The sequence below is a fragment of the Choloepus didactylus genome, chromosome 24, assembly GCF_015220235.1.
Source record: "Choloepus didactylus isolate mChoDid1 chromosome 24, mChoDid1.pri, whole genome shotgun sequence".
In the NCBI taxonomy this organism is placed as follows: Eukaryota; Metazoa; Chordata; class Mammalia; order Pilosa; family Megalonychidae; genus Choloepus; species Choloepus didactylus.
Window position 1 is genome coordinate 4,856,712 of NC_051330.1, and position 22,048 is coordinate 4,878,759.

Genomic DNA, 22,048 nt, shown 5'->3' on the forward strand with positions numbered 1-22,048 from the left:
TAGCCCTCTGAGCAGTTCCCTCAGCAAGCACATGTTGGTGGATGAGTCCTGGAGGTCATTTAAGTACTTGTTTCACTAGTATATCTTCTGAGAACACTACTGAAATTTCACTGGTTTCCACCCCTTCTCAGCTAGATAGCAAATTGAAAATACTTCATATATCCAAGAACCTCTATTGTCTGATGCTTATCTCTCTTTTCCTTTCACCAAGTTATATATTAGTGTGTTTGAGTTCAAGAAAAATATATTAAGGAAAACAAATCCATTTATTGATATTAAGTAGCTCACAGAACCAAAATCAGCACTCAAACACCAGATTCAGAAAAGACAGAAACCAGGAAAGTTACAGAAATCCTTTTCATTCATTTGAGAAAATTCCAGAATCCTTTCCATTCATTTGAGAAAATCCCAGAGTTCCTTTTCATTCATTCATGTATCTCTGTGATGTCTTCTGAAGGCACTGTTCTGGAAGTGCTGTCAGATGATATCACAGAGTAAATTGGCCCCCAGTGCATCAGAACTTCTGTCATTTTGTCCAAAATTCTCTATCCAGGGATAGGAAATATCTACCTAGAACTATATGCCTTTGAAATGGTCAGTAAAGAAATTTTCATTGGCAGTTCCAAAAATGAAATATGATTGCAATGAAGAATCTGTGTCCAGATGGCACAATTCACAATGGAATAAATACATTCTACTTAGTCAACCAAAGGCACCAATCCCCACTTGTTAAAAAACTGTATTAATCTAAGTGATGTATCATCTCACTTTGAAATCCTTCCACAGTTGCATAGACTGTTTTGTACATGAGATCAGATAAAAAATTTACATTTCAGGGAGGTTCTGCCCAAAATTACCTTTCTAACAGCATCTTTGATGTCTTTATTCCTCAGACTGTAGATCATGGGATTCAGAGTTGGAGGCATCACAGTGTAGAAAACAGATGATAAAAGATCCAGAACAGATGGGATATCTGATTTCAGCATCAAATAGGGTGCAGTTCCAGTTGAGAAAAATAAGGTCACGACGAAGAGATGAGGTAGGCAGGTGGAGAAGGCTTTTGATCTGCTCTGTGCTGATGGGATTCTCAGCACAGCAAGAAATATATAAGTGTAGGACACTATGATGCAAATAAAGCACCCCAAGGCCAAGAAAAAAATTATGGGAGTTGTGACTGTTAAAATAAGATGTGTACCAATACATGAGATTTTCATTAAGGAAGGAACATCACAGAAAAATTGTTGTACAAAGAAGCTGCAGAAAGTTAATGAGAAGGTGCTGGAAGTGTACATGCCCCCACCGATGACACCACTGAGCCAAGAAACAGCCACCAGGTACATGCAGAACTTCCTGTCCATGATGACCTCATAGCGTAAGGGATGGCAAATTGCCACATAACGATCATAAGCCATCGCTGTTAGCAATACCAGCTCTGAAAAGGCCAGGTAAAGGACTGAAAACAGCTGTGTGGCACAGCCTAGAAAAGAGATAGACCTGGTGTGGGTTAGGGAATTAATGATAGACTTGGGTACAGTGACTGAAATGAAACAGGAATCTAGAAAAGAAAGGTGCTTCAAGAAAAAATACATAGGAGTAGAAAGAAGCTTGTCAAGAGAGGTGAGAGTGATGATGAGAACATTTCCCATCAGAGCTGTCACATAGATCAGTAAGAATATTAGAGCATGCAAGATTTGAAGTTCATGAATCTCCGAGAATCCCATGAGTATAAAGTCTTTCTCCATTGTGAAGTTTGTCATTTCCCAAGGGAGGGTTTCTTCAGCTGTAGAAGAGAACAGGGTGAAAGTTAGAAAAATAAGCATGGTATATCAAGATTAGCCAATGTCTCAATTATGTTGTCCATGCAGATGGAAATTTTATAATCTATCACTCTCTTATTCCCTCAACAAATATATGCAACTGTTTTAACAAATAGAAATATCAAAGTCATTCTCATGCATCGCTCCCTTTTCAGATAAACCTAGTTTCTAGTTTTCCAAGAAATCCAAGGCCAACTTATATAATGGCCTATTTATCCAACTGAACATCTACGGTTTCCCTCATTACACTCTGAGAATAATCTCAATTAAACAAACACTTAGACACACAGAGAGACCATGGAAAGATACTGTGTTATTTTTCAGTTTGCCCAAAGAAACCTACATATGATGTGAAATCCCTCAATAATCTCATTACTATGTCTTCAAACTTCTAAAATATCCTGTTGAGAACATTAAATTTATGTGAAATTATCTGTATACTGTGGAAAAAGCCAGCTCAGAAGCATCAACACAATCAAGATTGAATGCATATTTTCACATTCCCCTTCACTATACTTATTTTTATGCCTTTTGTGTACTTGCATTGACTTCCAGTGAGGTAGAATGATGCTGATGTTTGGTATAAATACAATAAAATTAAAGCTGAATGTTGTATGGTCTCAGAAGTTCAGCCACTGTGATGGTTCTGGTCTTTCCATTATGTAGGACAGTGGCAATGATTCACATTTTGACTAAGCCATAAAACTCCCAAAAGAACAGTGCAAAGTAACTATCTACTAAGACAACACTAATACAGCAAGGAGGTGTTTGAGATCTGGGGCTCTTCCCTGGAAGCTCAGGCCTTTGAATTTGAGTATTATCATGTAATTTAATTTTTTCAGGTATTCTGCCCTAAAAAAGAAGGATAATGCATTCCAAACTGCAAGCAAGCTTCTCTTGCATTTTATGTTACTCACATACAGATATGCATATCAGTTTCAAGATTTAACTAACATCTTTTCCAGTCTCACCAGCTCACAGACACTTTGTAAAGATTAATTTAGGTAAATTTATTGAGGCAGAGAAACTGTGGGTATTTGTTTAGAGTTCTATTAATTTTACACAATATGAAAAATCATTGAAAATTATTAAAAACCTGAGACCAAAAGAGTACAATGTCATATATCAGGTAATGAGCCACTTTAGGAAAAAAATTTTATCTGACATCAATATTCAAGAGATGTCAGTCTCAACCCTTCTCCTAGTTTCTGTTTCAATATAATCAACAGGAACAAGAAATAACAACAGAATAATGCAGAAATAAGAGCCACCATCTTAAAAGACAGCCCCAAATAACAGAATAGCAACAGTTCTGACTAAGGGTAATGTAGTCAGGTTTCCCTAAAACTCAATAAATGAATTCCCATGAAAGCACTGAATATCATTTGAGATAAGCATACTCTGCCTAAAACATCTGATTAATTCGATGAACATTCAAATTTATACTTGGTGAAAAAACAATAATTCCCATATTATGATCAGAAAAAAGGGAAATATAATGATTTTGAAAGTGTACATATTTTCTATGACAAAGCTGCAATAAGCCTTGATTTTACTGAATTATGCCATTAACATTTACATAATATTAGCAATGTATGTTCTCTTTCCAGCAAGTATCCAAGATATATAACACTGTTCCCACTAAATTCCAGGCTTGCTGAAAATATGACATAATTTAGTTTGTCTTTGCCAGTCAGTACAAACTGCATCAAGTCCAAATTCTTGACATTTTAGTATCGAGTAGTCTTCATCCACCTTACCCATCCATATTAATTTTTCAGCATTTCCTTATACAGAAAATTTCCTGAAGTAGGACACATTTCAAACTCCATACAATCATTGTCTATCGTGCCTCCATGAGAGAATTCCCCCCTTTAATATTTATAGACATATTTAGGGTGCTCTAATGTGAATTATCTTTCTCCAAACCGGAATAATCTTACACACATATTTCATTGGCAATTATATAACATTACTTCATTATTACTATATTGAAAGCCTCATTTTCTACAGCAATTATTATAACTGTTTCCTTTGGTACATGGATTTTACATTTGTCTTCTTTAGTGTTGTAGTTTGTTTCTTCCCTGAAAACTGTTTTACCCTTGTCAGCCCAGGGATAAATTGCAGAAATCCTTAGCATGATTCCAAATATCAAGAACATTTTAATGAACTACTATTATTAAAATTAAATATCAGAGTAATAAAATGAATAAAACTACAACCTGTCAAACTCATAATTTTGCTCTCAGACTCTCTTTATCTGCAAGATTATAGTTCTTCTTGATAAATGGGCAAACTCACTTGAAAATTATTCAGTAATCTCTGATAAGCTGCCCTTGCGAATGATGGAATCTGATGTTGGTTGAATGATGTTTACTATCTCTGTGAAATTCAAACTTGTGTGTTTTCCTCTTCTCATTAATGGATTAGGCCTTGACAACTTCATAATATCACCCCATTGCCTTCACTCAGCTACTTTTAAAGATTTGCCAGCTGCTTCTGTTAGCTGAGTAAGCATGGATATCATCGTGAAAGGAGACTACCTCACAGAAAGCAAATTCTCAGGTGTTATATGCCCTGAGAAATTTAATGGATCAACAATTATAGTTAATTATCTAGTATAAGCAATTTAACATTAGTGATCCCAAAGGACTGGTAACATTAAAAACATCACTGTTTCTTGTAAATACTTTGTATATGTATTTTCAAATTATGCAAATGATCTCTACATTTAAATTGCAAACAATTTCTAGTCCACTAGTCATGGGTGCCTATATTGTACAACAATTTTGGTAAGCATAATTGTCTCCCAAATCCCCACCCTCTCTTCCCTTCAAACAATTATTTACTTAATTTCTGCTGTTCCAGGCAAACATTTGAGGAATATTGTTCTGAGGAAGACAGAAAAGGAAGTTCAAAAAACCCTGATGCTTAGTGATTTCCAAGCACCTCATGGAAGACTAGGGCTGAAACCACGTGTTTGGTAGGGCATGAGAAAAGTAAAAAGAGATGGTATCAGAGGTAGCTGAGGGCCAAAGGAGGATTTCAATATTACTGCATATGTTAGGAGTCTATGAAAGATTTTGAGGAGAAATGTGAAATAGCCACAATATTTTGGAAGCTGTGGCTGCTGTGTGGAATCCGACTGGATATGAGCAGAGGGACAGCAGGATAGCAGTATGAGGGCATTGATGGAGCCTGGGGGAAAAGTGGATGCTTGGACTAGAGTGAGTGGGTTGAGTTAGTGAGAAGTAGAAGTAGAAACTTGGGGTTTGTATTCCCCCTACAAACGAAACACATATTCAGATTAAATGAGGATGATATGGGGAGCAAGAGATGAGTCAAGGATAATTCAAAAGAGTTTTCACTGAGCATTTGAAAGGATGCCATCTCTGTTTCCTGAGATGGGAAGGGATGATCAAATTTGAACAGTGGGGAAATGTAGGAGTGGGATTTGGTACATGTTATCTTTGAGATTTCCATTAATTATCTAAGTGAGGCAAATATCAGATAAAGAAATCTGTGTTTCAAGTGGGCATCCAGAACTAACATCATATATTTTCTAGCAACCTTTCAATATTTAAACCCACAAGACAAGAAGAAGTCATGGTAGTAGTGAAGGTAGACAGCGAAAAGAAAATAAAAAAGAAGATGAGAAAAACTAGGTGGCTCTCTCTATTAACTGTATTTTCTGCTGAATGTAAATCGATGATTTCACATCTATATGTGTCCCAGTTGGCCACTCTACCCACCCCAGTACAGCTAATTCTGACCATAGCTTCCTAAATGTAAACCCCAATTGACACAGGCAAGACTTACAAATATAGTCTGCCAATCCTACCATAGTGTAGCTTTGAACTGCCCCTTCTCTCTTTCTCTCCCCTGTCCTCTCTCTCTCTCTCTCTCTCTCATTCTCTGTTGGTCTCTCTCTTTTTTTCATGGTCAACTCTGTGCTTCTCCACATGCCCCTGCGTAGGTATGCTGTGATCCACTCCGGGAACTGTGATGATAAATTCTTTTTAAACTCATCCAGTCCCTCTCTTGATCTGTCTTTGACCTTAAAATAATTCTGTACTGTTAATGCAGTAAGACTACCATGCTTGCTTCAGTTCTGAGAATTGAATGATCAGCAAAGGAAAAGAATAAGTAGGAAACCAAAAAAGTGTTGAGACAATCCAGAGACTGAGCACTGCTACAGAATATATGTGAACATGTCTCTGTGTGTGAAAATAAAACAGGAAAAACATGTTTTACAAGATAAATGCCCTGTAGCTTTAATGATAGAAGGAAATGCATAATTCATGAAAGTAGGGAAATAAAAATATATTGGCTCCTTTGCATTATAAAGATCCTGGAGAGGGTGAGGTGGTAAAGATGGACTTTCCAAAGCCTGCTCGTGGCTAGTGGGCAGTATTGCAGATGATCAGTTTTGAATGTGAAACAGAGTTCCAAATTTTGAAAGCTGCTGAAAACTGAGTTGTTCTACCTAATACATACATCAAACTTAAATGCTGGTTTTGGGTTGGAGGGTTTTTTACCCACACACACATTATATCATCTTTCCTTCTCTGTTCTCAGATTTCTGGTTTCTTTCACTAGACGCCAAAAATAATCTAACTCATAGAGAGTCATGGTGTTGGCTAGTAGAGCACAAGGTACCTAGAAGTAAAATAGATGGGCAGTCTACTAAATTCTTGTTTGATGTGTATAAGCAGAAGAGTTCTGGGTCAAGTGAACAAAAGTCTAACTTGAATTACAAAAACACAGAGTCATGTCCCCTTACTCAACTCCCAGACCTGAGAGAGTTTACAGACTGAGAGCACTTGAATGAGGGGAGGACTGGTGCACTTGGGGCAGGACTCTGCTACAGTACCAAAAAATTTATACTGTTAATCTTCCTCCCAGTCTTCCCCAAGGAGAACTATGACATTTTACCAGGATAACTGTGCATGTGTAAAAGGACATGATCAGATAATTTGGGAATAATTAGACACTGGCTCAGAACTGACATTAATTACAGGACACCCAGAACATCACTCTGGCCCACTAGTCAGAGTTGGAGCTTATTGAGGTCAGGTATCAATGGAGTTTTAGCCCAGGTCTGTCTCAGGTTGGTCCATTGATCCCTGAACTCATTCTGTGGTTACTTCCCCAGTTCTGAAATGCATAATTGGAACAGACAAACTCAGCAAATGGCAGAATCCCCATACTGGTTCCCTGACTGGTGGAGTGAGGGTTATTATGGTAGGAAAGGCCAAGTGGAAGCCCCTAGGACTGACCCTGGCTTGCAAAATTGTGAAGAAGAAGCAATACCAGATTTCTGGAGGGATTGCAGAGATTGATGCTACTCTTAAGGATTTGAGGGATGCAGTGGTGTTTGTGGTTATTCCCACCATATCCCCATTCAACTCTCCTTTTCAGCCTATGCAGAAAACAGGTGGGTCTTAGAGGATGCAAGTGGATTATCAAAAATTTAACCAGGTGGTGACACCAATTGCAGCTGATGGCCCAGATGTGGTATCATTGTTTGAGAAAATCAACACATCCCCTGGTACCTGGTATGCAGCTATTGATCTGGCAAATGCTTTTTCTCAATAGCTGTCAGTAAGGACCACTAGAAACAGTTTGCCTTCATCTGGCAAGGCCAGCATTATACATTCATCTTCTTGACCAAAAGGGGGTGCAAAATGAAATGAAATAAAATTTCAGTGGCTGAGAGATTCCAAATGGAACCAAGAGGTCACTCTGGTGGACCTTCTTACACACTATATAGGTAACCATTTTTAGGTTTTAATGCGTTGGAATAGCTAGAAGGGAATACCTCAAACTACCAAACTCCAACCCAGTAGTCTTGACTCTTAAATACAATTGTATAACAAGGTAGATTACAAGGGGCAACAGTGTGATTGTGAAAACCTTGTGTATCACACTCCCTTTATCCAGTGTATGGATGGATGGGTAGAAAAATGGGGACAAAAAACTAAATGAAAAATAGGGTGGGAGGGAGGGTGATTTGGGTGTTCTTCTTTTCTTTTATTTTTTATTCTTATTTTCACTTTTTCTGGTACAAGGAAAATGTTCAAAAATAGATTGGGGTGATGAATGCACAACTATATGATTGTACTGTGAACAATTGATTGTACACTTTGGATGATTGTATGGTATGTGACTATATCTCAATAAAATTGAATTTAAAAAAGTAAAAAACAAAAACAAAAACAAACACATCCTTCCTCATATCAGTTAGGAGCATCACAGATGCTTCCTTGTTTACCTAAGACAAGGCCTCCAATTACCCTTTCTTTGCTCAAAATACTTATCTGAACTGCTTTTCCCTCTGGTCAATAGGAACATAATTCTAGTTAAGCAAACTCTGTTTGGTTGTTTGTCTGTCTTTCTTGCAGGCCTCTGAACTTTGGCCCACCCTCAGCCTGAGCCAGCATGCAAGTCCTCCTTAATGTCCCATACTCCCCGTCATCCCCAGAGAATAGGCTGGTGTCAGTGAGAAATATTATCCAATCTACTGCCTTCATTCCAGCACACTTTCATCCCACTTCCCCACACAGACTTCTTTCTATCCTGTTTACTTTTCTCTATTAAAAAAAAAAAGCTTTTTGCCTCACTCTTGAGACCTTGCAGACCTTATGGTCAGAGCTTTCTCACTATTGCAATAGTCCCTCTCCTCCAATTATAATAACCTTTCTAATAAAGTAACTCCACATCAAGTCTGCATTTGTTTTTTATTTGACACTGCTTTAGGGGACAGAGGCTATAAATGAGAAGACCAGTTGGGAAGCTATTACTTTCAAGCACGAAGGTGATTAGAACCTAGATTTTGGGGGCAGATTTTTGAACAAGGCAGAATTACATTTTTTTTTTTTCATTCAAGGGCCATACAGAAAGAGTCTAGTTAAAAAGTAGTTGAATCCACAGGAGGCACCAGTGTCAAGAGGATGGGTTCTAGGTTCTAGAATCTAGAGAGGACTTGTTCTAGATTTGTACTAGATTGTGCCTCTGGGTACTTGAACAGCAGCAGACACATTATTTTCTTTGTAAAATGAGGAAAGGTCTAAGTAACCACTAAGTTTCCTTCCTTCCAATTCATTCAGTCAGGACATCACAAATACTTGTTAAGCCTCCACTGTGAGTCAGAAACATTTCTAGAGTGAATGATATGCTGGAAAAAAAGTAGTTGAGTCTAGATGAAATATTCAGCCATGTGGGTTTCCATGTAATCTATGACTGGAGAGGTTGCAAGATAATGGCTAGAACATGCCAATGGAGGGAGAGAGACTGGATTTGAGTCTTGGTTCCGAAGTGCAACTGTAAAGGCAACCTTTGCAAAATACCTAACATTCTTTGCACATTAGTTGCCTAAACTATTAATTGGTAATATTAACATTTGTCCCATAGGTTAGTCAGATTAAATGGCATTAAATGGTATTAACCATGCACAGTATAACCACGCACAGGAAAATATAATGAAAAACAAAATCTTCCCCCAATTCTGGAAACTACTCTACAAACCTAGAAGAGTAACAAAAACAATTTTATTATTAAATAGACATGAAATCAGAATGTGTTGTATCACAGGCAATCCACCAAAAGATTGTAGAGAAAGGAAAACATCTCACCATTGTATGTATCCAGGCAGATTCAAACCATTGCATACATATTCTCAGGATTAACTATAACTAGTCCTCAAGGCAGAGGTCTCGGCAGCAACTTGTCACACACAGTGCACCTTAAATGCACCTGCAATTGGGGTGGTTTTGTGATTGTTAATTGCCTCTATCCAAAGGCATAATAAAACTTCTTATATCTTTATGGTAGGTAGATAGCTACAATTAGAAGGCAGACACTTAAGTTAAACTCTCACAGAAACGGGGAGATGAGGATGCTAACTACCTTGATGTTTATGTTTCACAGATATGGCTCCCAGGTCCTTGGAAAAAGACATTCCTGGGCTGGAAAGTTGGCAAAAACTTACTGAGCTTTTAAAAAATGTATACTTCTCAAAGGAACAGAGAAAGGATTTACAATTACAATTTTTTTCCACAGAATGTTCTAAGAAAATGGAAGGATGGGAGTCTCTCTTTTTTTCACCAGGGAAAATTAGTGTATTTCTTTCTTTCTTTTTTGATTTGGATTTACTCAACAAATATTAGACCCTCTCTGAATGGCTACATTCAGTTATTGACACTTTCATGAATCCATTTCTTTTTATCTTTCTAGGAATGTGTGATTGCTTTTAGCTCTTGGCCTATGTTTCCTGTTTACTTCAGTACCACGATGGGCAGAGACAAGCAAACTCTACCTCAAGAATCTCTCCTGCTGGCGTCCCCAGGGCCACAGACCCCTCAGCTCTCTCTCTTTTCATGGTTTTCCTTGTGATGTACATCCTCACTGTCAGTGGTGACCATGCTGTCTTGATTTTGGTGAGTACACCAGCTACACACCACCATGTTCTTTTTGAGCAATCTGTCTTTCCTGGAGATTTGGTATATCACAGCTGCTGTTCCCAAGGCCCTGGCCATCCTACTGGGGAGAAGTCAGACCAATCATTTATGGGCTGTCTTTTGCAGATGTACCCTGTTTTCTCATTAGGCTGCACTGAATACCTCCTGCTGGCAGTCATGGCCTATGACCACCATCTGGCTCTCTGCTACCCCCTGCACTATGCAGCTATCATGAGCAGCCTGTTCTCTGCCCAGCTAGCTCTGGGATCCTGGTCTTTGACTTTGTGGCATTGCAGTGCTGACAGCTCTCATCAGTGACCACTCTTTCTCATCCTGCATCCCATCAATCACTTCTTCCATGACACTGTCCCCTGGATGGCCCTGGCCTGCACCAGCACATGAGGGATAGAACTTGTGGCCTCTGGGATTGTCCTTCTGGTCATCCTGAGCCCAGGCCTCATCACCCTGGTCTCCTACTCTGACATCATCAGCACCATCCTCAAGATCCTCAAGGCCAGCGGCAGGAGTAAAGCCTTCTCCACGTGCTGCCCTCATCTGACTGCAGTGCTCATCTGGTATGGATTGACGATGCTCCTTCATGTCTGCACATCAATCAAACGCTCCTTGGACCTGAAAAAAGCCATCTGCATCCTCAACACTGTGGTGACGCCAGTTCTGACCCCATTTATCTACCCTCCATAGCACGGACATAAGAGAAACTACTAAAGTAGTGGAAGAAAAAAAACCCACCTCTAATATAAAAAATCTCTTGTCAATTGTTTCCATATGTGTACAGAGGTACTGGGTAAGAATATCCAAAAACATGGAGGAATCTTCCTTAATACAGGGGAAAGAAAAGAAACTGAACAGTAAATAAAACAAAGAAGTGGTGTGTTTGCTCTTCTGCCCCATACATGATAGGTATGACAGCTTTTGATATAAGGAAATTGGACATGTTTAAAGCAAAATTTTATACCTTGCATTGGATTTACCTTTTATAAAATTAGGTGCACATATGTAGTTAGCATGGTGTTTTACTAAATAACTCTAAATTCTTGTCCTTTTCTAAGATTCTTTGACCACATTCACAATTTTGAGAACAATATTTTGGAACTGTGGGATATGATGTAAAAGTTGCATGAATATAAGTTTAACTGAAATCACAATGTGCAATTATGTCAACATAATATTTTTTGATAAAATTCAGTAAAATAGATACATATGCATTTAGAATCTGATACTTACAACGTATCACATTTGTTTAACAGGGATTTTAAATTAAGGAATCAAAAACATGGGAGATGAAAAGCAAAAAGATTAAACAGGTCTGCAAGAGGTTTTTGATAAAGCAATAGAACTGCTTGCATAACAGTGAATTGGTTTTAGCAAAAGCTTAACAGCTTAAAAGCTTATTAAATTTGGGAGTCCCCCATGCTTGAGAGAATATCAGGAATTCCTCAAGTGGGGAAGTTTAACAGTTCCACATTTTTCCTTAGTCCCTCAAGGGGACTTTGCAAATACTTTTTTATGTTTTGCTCAAATTACTCTGGAATGTATCGGGGTATTATGTTAACCTGTGATAGGTTCATTTTATCATTCTTTCTTGCTGTTGTAAATGGGGTTTACTCACCCATTATAACTTGAGGCTGATATTAGTTATATGAGTGCAATTGATTTTTTTCATGTTAGTTTTTGCTGAACTGTCAAATTGTCAACACTCTGCTTGCTTGTGGCACCCAGCCCACTGTGCCAAACTTAGTTAATACCTAAACTATGTCAACTTTTCCAATATAACTGTCAGGTCACCTGCAAAAGCATGACTCCATGAAACTGCACTACACAAACACTGAACTCTAAGTTAAACTATAGTTTTTAGTACAATTACGGAAACGTACTATCATCAATTGTAAGAAATGCACCACACCAATGCAAGGGGTCAATAATAAGGTGATACATGGGGATCCTATATTTTATGCATGATGGTTATATAAACCTGCAACTTCTCTAATAATTGTAAAAAATAAAGTAATAAAACTGATAGATCCTGGATCAGAGAGAGGAACACGGAAGAAAACAAGAAGGGGCGTGTCCCTCAAGCCTCCTCTAGCCCTACCTTCCCCTCCAGTGCCCCTACTGGCGGAGGAAACACGGTGCTAGCAGGGCTCCCGTCGTGGTTTCGGTCAACAAAGTCCAACATCCAAGAGCAGAGTTTAGGAGGTTGGTTTTGGAGCTAAGGGACTTAATAACTACCCCAAGTGTTTCAATATTTTTTTCCAAACACCCCCGTCTCCAGCCTTTCACACATGCCTATATCAGGTATTCTTGAAATATCACATATAATTTTAGTATATTTGTTCAAAACAATATATTCACAACAATTTTTATCATTATAGAAGGAAGTAGGTTATTTTGCCTATCAAAAATAGCCCTGAAGAAAGGTAAATTATTTATGCTGGCTCAAGGACAAATACTTTTTAGATGCAAACCATTTAATTTCCCATTGGTCATGAGACAAACTATATATTAACTCCAGACCTGTCCGTTTCTTGCTCTCTAACGACAAGCTGATATATTTTATTGCTATCTGGCATTATTGTATTTATTATTAATTATAGTTAACATTATGATCACTGCATAATGGGTTAAGAAGGCTCTTAATAGTCACATGTGTAACTTTTCCCTGAAATAAGTAGAAGAAAGAAGCTTATATGGTAAACATTTGAGGTGTATTTGAATTATAATGGACATTTCACACTGTAAGAATATTTAGAAAAGTGGGACAGATATATCATTTGATCATGAATGCATCACACAGATGTGTTGCATTTGTGTATATATATATTTACACAGTATCAAAACAATGGTATACCCAATTTTCAAATGATTCAATTCTGAAAGAAATTTTTCTGAAGAATTTGTTTTCTCCAATCATTAAGTATAAACTAAATATCATCTCAGAGTTAATCTTAGCCACCCTCCTCCCCAGTGTAAAGGAATAGATGAAAAAGGAATAAAGGAAAAAAAGCAATTTTTGCTTTAGCCCATGCATGGGGTTTATCTCCTGTCCACTTTTTTTCTTTGTTTGTTTGTTCTATTGAGAAATGTGGATCCCACAAGCAGCTGTAATTGCTTTTATGGTAACTCCATCCATTTGTTAATTCCTACTTTAGCATTCCCTGTGTCTCATTATTTAGATTTCTACTTTATAAAGATATTATCCTGGAACACCTTTGGTGTTCAAATAGAATTGATGGCACTCAAAGGCCAACTAATTCCACATCATCATTAAGTAATCAGTGCAGGGTCATTTTAATTGTTCCTCTGAGATCCATTTTATGTAACTCTCAGAAATTCAGACTGAGATGCTATTACCAAGGGACTTTTCTACTCGAATCAGGAAACACACTTTTGACTGACCTTGAGTACGAAGGAACCAGTACTTAAACGTGCATAAAGAGGTCTGTTGACAATAACTCACAGGCATGATTGCCTTTATTTTCAGTTGTTTCTATTGATGTAGCACATCATTTGAACACGATAATTCCCTGCAGAGAACTAATGTATATGGGACAGTCTAATTTTGATGGTTACAATGATATCATGACCTAAGTAGGGCTATGTATGAACCAAGTAACCTCTTCAGTTCATTTTTTTTATGCATAGGACTAAAGAAAATCATCAGGTGATCACAATTCAATTCAAAACATATTCACCATTATAATTCTTTTTCTTTTCTATTTTGGAAATGTGCATGAAATGCAAGAACACATGATTAATCATCTAGAAAACTAGAAGCATAGCCGTCATTTCTGACTAAATAAACAGTTTGAAATTTAACAGCATTGTTTTGATTAATTTGGGGGGCACTTTAGATACAGTTTATTATAGCTTTTATTTTTTTAACAAAATTTACCAGCATATTTAAAGTGGCTTCCTTTACTAATCACTGACTGGCTCTTTCCTGTTTGTTTATATAATTTGATCAATTAGATAATTTTCAAAATCCCACTAGAGAACAATATTCTGACATCTCTGTTAATTGACACTTTTTTTTAAAGGAAATTGACACATTTTTTAAAGGAAATTGACACTTTTTTAAAGGAAATTGACACTTTTTTTAAAGGAAATTAGAAATTAACATCTCTGTTAATTGACACTTTTTTTAAAGGAAATTAGAAGAATATTTGGATATATCCACAGCTCTCATATTTAGGGAAAGTTGCTAAGAAAGTTACATAAAAGTTATATAAATCAACTCTGAATGCAGTTTTGTCTATTATATAACTTTTATTTTATTCTAGAAATTATTAATGAATCCTATTGTTAGTAATAATTAAATTGATATTCTCCTACAAACCAATAGGTGCTTGTAAACAGTTTCAGCCCAATATGAACAATATAACATCTCCTTTAAATCTATCTTCTGTGCTGCCTTTAGGGATATCTTTACAAATTTGGGACCCACAACATATTACTTCCTCTCTCTGAAACTTCCAATTTCTCCTTTATAAAAGAACAAAATAATACCTCAGAGTATAATAATCTGAACAAATTCCATCTCATTATACCTCACATAGCACAGTCCTTCTATGCACACAAACTATCTTAGTCTTTTACCCAAACTATTTCCCATATCCAAGACATATTTTGTGCTTATGCCACCTTATATTTGCAAGTCATTGTAGTTGCTTGTTATTTAGTTCCCCTCCCCTCTACCCATTCCCTTCATGCTTTTTAAGAACTGCTTACTTTTCAAAGATGATACCACATTCATGCTTTTGGTTAACCTTGCCACTATTGTTCCCAAGACCAAATAAAGTGATCACATTACTATATTAAATCATTCATGCCTCTTATAATTTGCCCATGATTTCAACACATGGTAGTTGATTGTTCATGTATTTTTTCACCATAAGCCATGATATAAGTGAGAATATATATTTTCTACAGCATTATAATCAAAGACAATCTTATAATGATTAGTATAAAGTATGTGCTTTAAATATCTGTCAAAAATTTATGTTGGGAGAGGGACAAGATATAGCATAGACAGGAGCAGAATTTAGATAGTCCCCTGGTGTAACTAATAAAAAACAAGGAACAACTAGTAAATAATCTGGAATAACTACTCAGGAACAACCGTGACTGCCCATACATTGTACACCAACCAGGATTGGGTGGCACGGCTGAGACTGCAGCATAAAATCTGTAAGTAAAAGCTCCAGAACCACACCAGGACCCCCTTCTCCCACAGCAGGCTGAGCTGCAAGAGCCCACTGTGGGAGAAGCCAGCAGTCCCAGAGCAAGTGAATATGGCTCAGCCCAGCTCCAACTAGGGTTTTAATTAACCAACATGGACTGCTGAATAAAGCTGCCAACATAGACATACCAGTAACAAGCAGATAGAGGCTTTCAGTGACAACCGACCTTAAAGAGCCAGAAAAGTCCTTTGTCCCAGGAAAGGGAGCCCAGAAGAGCAGGTGCTATCTCTGACTCACAGGCAAAACGAAGGGGCCATTGACTGCCTCTGAATGGGGGCTTTCTTCCCCTTTTTCTCTCTCTCATCCTAAGAGGCTCAGTGGAGAGAGCCTTAGCCATTTTCAGTTCACAGCATTCTGATCCAGAAAGGGATGGAGATAGCAGAGTGAGAGAGACAAAGGAGAAATTCAAATGAAGAAGTTAACTTCCTAGGGGGTATATCTTCCCTAAGAGGAAGGAGGTGGGGCCCAGCTCTGCTACTCAGTCTTCCCTTCAGAGCTAAACCCCAGAGCCTTGGGGAAAACAGCCAAGACAGAAACTAAGTGGGCCACAGCTCCTTACACCAGTTGGCAGAGAAAGGCTGAGAGGCACCATCTGCTTGGAAAAGCACAGCAGCTAGAGGCCTCAAAAGGGAAGTCTGTCAGTTTTCTAAGACACACCCTCAGGGAATCTGACACTGAATATAGCCCCATTCTGAGATCTGAACCTGTTCTGGTCTGGGAAAATCTGATTGGGGTGACCAAGGAAACCAAATGCCTAGACAACAGAAAACTACAAACTACACTAGGAAAAACAAAGACATGCCCCAGCCAAAGGAACAAACTTACAACTCAATCAAGATACAGTTGAGATATTGTTTCACTTTAATGAAGCAATCAATTAAAGATTTTCAAAGAATATGCTAAATCCAATCAAAACCAAATCAATGAGTTCAGGGAAGATATGGCAAAAGAGATGAAGGATATAAAGAAAACACTGGGTGCACATAAGGTAGAAATTGAAAGTTTGGAAAAAAAACAACTGGTATAAACTATGGAAATGAAAGGCACAACAGAGGAGATGAAAAATGCAGTGGAGACATACAACAGCAGATCTCAAGAGGCAGAAGAAAACACTTAGGAACAGGGAAACAAGACACATGAAAGCCTACACACAAAAGAACAGATAGGGGAAAGAATGGAAAAATAGGAGCAATGTCTCTGGGAATTGAATGACAACATGAAGTGCATGAATGTACATGTCATGGGTGTCCCAGAAGGAGATGAGAAGGGCAAAGGGGCAGAAGCAATAATAGAGGAAATAATCAATGAAAGTTTCCCACCTCTTATGAAAGACATAAAATTACAGATCTAAGAAGCACAGCATACCCCAAACAGAATAGATCTGAATAGGCCTATGCCAAGACACTTACTAATCAGATTATCAAATGTCAAAGACAAAAAGGGACTCCTGAGAGCAGCAAAAGAAAAGTGATCCATCACATAAAAAGCAAGCTTGGTAAAACTATGTGTGCATTTCTCAGTAGAAACCCTGGAGGCAAGAAGGAAGTGGGGTGATATATTTAAGATACTGAAAGAGAAAAACTGCCAACCAAGAATCCTGTATCGGGCAAAACTGTGCTTCAAATATGAGGGAGAGCTTAAAATATTCTCTGCCAAACAGACAATGACAGAGTTTGTGAACAAGATACCTGCTCTACAGGAAACACTAAAGGGAGTACTACAGACAGAAAGGAAAGCACAGGAGTGAGAGGTTTGGAACATAATTTTGGGTGATGCTAGCAGAGCAATGTAAGTACACTGAACAAAGATGACTGTGAGTATGGTTGAAAGAGGAAGGTTAGGAGCATGTGGGACACCAGAAAGAAAGAGGAAAGATAAAGACTGGGACTGTGCAACCGAGTGAAACATAGAGTGCTCAACAATTGTGATAAAATGTACAAATATGTTGTTACATGAGGGAGAACAAATGAATGTCAACTTTGCAAGGTGTTAAAAATGGGGTGGTATTGGGGAAAAATACAATCAATGCAAGCTAGAGACTATAGTTAACAGAAACATTGTATTATGCTTCCTTGAATGTAACAAAGACAATATACCAAGCTAAATGCCTATAAGAGGGGGGCATAAGGGAGGGGTATGGGACTCTTGACATTGGTGATGTTGTCTGACTCATTCTACCTTGGTTTAATTCTATCTTTCCTTTTGTTGCTTTTAACTCTAATTTTTTTCTTTCTTTTTCTTTTGTCTCTCTACCTTTTTTTGACTCTTCCTCCTTCTTTGTGGAAGAAATGGGGATGTCATTTTATAGATAATGGTGATGGTGTTGAATGCATAGGTATGTGATTATACAGGGAACCATCAATTGCTTACTTAGGATGGAATGTATGGTGGGTAAACAAAACCCTTTTAATAAATGGATTCATGAAGAAACCTTACAGGAACTATACTGAATGAAATAAGTCAGACACATAAGGACAAATATTTATGGTCTCACTGATATGAATGAATCATAATAGGCAAAATCATAGACATGAAATATAAGTTACCAGAAATGGTGAATACATAAATGTGTATTCACCATACAGGGAACCATTGATTGTTTACTTAGGACAGAAAGTATGGTGGTTGAAAAAAAAGTCTTATAAAATGGGTTGATGAAAAAACCTTGAGGGTGCTACATTGAGTGAAATAAGTCAGACATATCAATACAAATATTGCATGGTCTCACTGATACGAACTAATTATTATATGTAAACACTAGACATGAAATATAAATCAACAGGATATAGAATGAGGCTAAAGAAAGGGGAGCAGTTGCTTATTATGAGCAGAATATTTAACTAGGTTGAACCTAAGTGTTTGGAAGTGGACAGATTTATGAAGACAATAGCATGTTATTGTGAGAATGACTAACAGTGCTGAGTGGTGTGTGAATGTGGTGGAAAGGGGAATATTAGAGTCATGCATATCACCAGAAGAAAAGTTGGAGGTTAAAAGATGGGAATGTATAAAACAGTGAATCTTGTGGTGGACAATGTTCATGATTAACTGTACAAATATTAGAAATCTCTTTCATGAACTAGAACAAATGTATGACACTATAACTAGAAGCTAATAATAGAGGGGTATATAGGGAAAAATATACCTATTGCAAACTATGTACAATGGATTAACAGTATTTCAGCATTCCTTCATGAACAGTAACAAATGTACTATACGAATACTATGAGTCAATAATGGAGGGTGCGTAGTTAGGGGTATGGGAGGAATTGAGTTTTCCTTTTTGTCTTTATTTCTTTTCTGGAGTAATGAAAATGTTCTAAAAATTGGAAAAAAATAATTTTGGTGATGGATGCACAGCTGTACCATGGGCAATTGATTGTTCACTTTGGTCTCTGGATAATTGTGTGGTATGTGAACAATCTCAAAAAAAATTAAATTTTAAAAAATGCATAGAAAACTAGAAATAAAAGGAAAAATCACCAATATGCTAAAGGGCATATATGAAAAACCTCCAGCTAACATAATATTTAAAGGTAATAAATAGAAAGCTTTCCATCTCAGATCAGTAACAAGCAAGGATGTCCACTGTCACACTGTTATTCAACATGATACTGGAAGTCCTAGCCAGAAAAGTTAGCAAGAACAAGAAATAAAGTGTATCTAGATTGGAAAGGAAGAAGTAAAACTTTCCCTATTTGCAAGTGGCATCATCTTACACACTAAAAAAAAAAAAAAAAAAAAAAAAAAGAAAGAAAGAAAGAAAGAAAAAGAAAAGAGAAAAAATCCACAAAACAAATCTCAGAGGTAATAAACGAGTTGAGCAAAGTGATGGAATATAAGATCAAAACCAAAAAAAAAAAAAATAGTAGTGATACAATTCAGAAACCATGAACAATTGTAAGAAGAAATTAAGAAAACATCCCATTTATAATAGCAACTAAAGGACTCACATATCTAGGAAAAATCTCACCAAGGATTTGAAAGACTTTTACACAGAAAACTACAAATATGGCTAAAAAATACCTCAAAGAAGCCATAAATAAATGGAAGGACATTCCAACTCCATGGATTGGAACACTAAATACCGTTAAGATGTCAATTCCACCCAAAACAATTTACAGATTCAACAAAACTCCAACAACGTTCCTTACAGAAATGGAAAAGTCAATCATCAAATTTATGAAGTGTAAGGGGCCACATAAAGTCTAAGTCATTTTGAAAAGAAGGAAGTTGACAGATTCACACTTCCTGACTTTAAAACTTATTACAAAGCAACAGTAAATAAACCAGTATGGCACAAAGACAGATTTATAGATGAATGGACTATAATTCATCTGAGAGTCATATAATCAAACTGAGAGTTCAGAAATAGACCTTCACACTTAAAGCCAACTGATTTTTGACAATGCTGCCAAGTTCACTCAGTTGGGAAAGAATGGTCTCTTCAACAAATGGTGTCAGGAGAACTGGATATCCATTGAACAGGAATGATGGAGGATCCCTACCTCACACCATATACAAAAATTAACTCAAAATGGATCAAAGACCTACATATAAGAACCAGTACTATAAAACTCCTAGAAGAAAACGTAGGGAGGCACCACTACATTTTTGAATAGTCTTATTCTAAAAAACTGGCAAATCCATTACATTGAAAACTACTCAATAAGAAAAAGAAGCTAGTTATTGTTGCATGCAATAATTTGGCAGACATATCAGAAAATTATACTAAGAGAAAAAAGCCAATATAGGAATATTATAATCCTATTATGTTTATAATCCCATTCACATAGCATTCTTGTAATGATGAAATTATAGAACTGGGAGGAAATCAGTGATTGCCAGGAATTGAGGGATTAGGGATGGGGGTGTTGTTATAAATATGCAACACCAGGGATTATTGTGGGGATGGCTCTGCTCTGTATCTTTATCTTCACTTATGATAAAATTACACAAAACTAAGCACACACACACATACACACAGACCCTCATAAAGGAGATGTTTTAGTTTCCTAGGCTGCTCAAAGAAATACTATGAAATGGTTCATCTTAAACAATGGAAATTTGTTCACTTATGGTTAGAGTCCATGAAAATGTCCAAGTCAAGGCGTCATTAGGGAGATACTTTCCCCCCCAAAGACTGGCTGCCAGCAATCCGTGCCCCCTCTACCACATGAAAAGGCTCATGGTGGTGGCTTCTGTCTCTCCCTTCTTTTCAGGGTTTTAATGATTTCAGCTTCTTGCTTTCATGGTGCGCTCGCTCTCTCTCTCTCTCTCTCTCTCTCTCTCTCTCTCTCTCTCTCTCTCTTTCTCTCTCCACCCAATGGGAAATACCAGGTGAAAATGTAGTTGTTAAAAAAACAGAACTAAAAATATGGTAAATGTACAATGTGCATAACCAGATACTGATTATTCTGTTGATTTGTCTTGTGTCTCTCAGAGAAGAACCCAGATAAGACAAATGAGGTTAACATAATAAGCATAACCAAAATAAAATAAATAAGGAAATGTATGGGAAGAGATACTTCTGAAGAAATAATCAAGGCTTTCTCTTATTTGAAGAAAGATTATAACTCCACCTTACAATTTTATGGAATGCCAAATATGATACATTTGGGTTAATTTACAAATAGACACATTATGAAGTTAAACAACATCAAAGACAAAGAGAAAATTCTAAGATCTTTTAAAAGAGAGAGCTCTTACAAGAAAATAATTATGTTTTCAACAGACTACCTAATTACAACAATGGTACCATTTTATCCACATTTTTAAAATAAGGAAACTAATGTACCGAAAGCTTAAATTATTTGCCCCATAAAGTAAATGTGTTTATCACTGCATACACAGGTGTTTGATGCTCCTTATAGTATCTACGTAGTTGAGTGCAGGTACTATGAACATCGTACTTGAAATTCATCAGTAAATAAATAAAAATTCTTTAGGCTTTATGAATAAGTGAAATTTATATGCAAACTTTAAACAATCAAACAGCTTCTTCCTAAGTAAGAGTTGAAAAATGTGTGCTTCTACACCAAACAAAATATCCAATTATATTTTTAGTGCAGTGACAATTTTACTATAAATGTTATGAACCTAGAGTTATAAGTGCATGATACTGAAATCAGTGTTCATGTCAGGGAAATGAGCACATCCTTTGGATTGATCTGTATAGATCATTGGTCTATCAGGAGGAGATGAGTCCCATGGAAGTTAGACGTAGGAATTAAAATAAGCCAATGCCACCAAGGAGAGCGCCTTTTGCTATTCTACTACTTTGAACTAATGAGTACACTATTATTCTCCCACTCCCAATACACTCGAAAACAAAGAGAGCTGCTAATAAGCAAATTGACCACACATTGTGTATGAAATTGCTTCTGATCCCAAGAGAAACCTAACACTTTTCCTTAAAGTTTCTCTTTGATTTCACCTTTGCAAATTTCCCTTTAATTGAATGTGGGGCTTCATTACTATCCAGAATGCCAGGGAGAACGGGGTTGGA

The 22,048-nt window shown here is 37.0% G+C and overlaps 1 pseudogene; it reads left to right on the top strand.

Annotated features, from left to right (window-relative positions):
- The first annotated feature begins 10,112 nt into the window (after positions 1-10,112).
- Positions 10,113-21,456, top strand: LOC119519811 (annotated as a pseudogene).
- Positions 21,457-22,048: the final 592 nt, after the last annotated feature.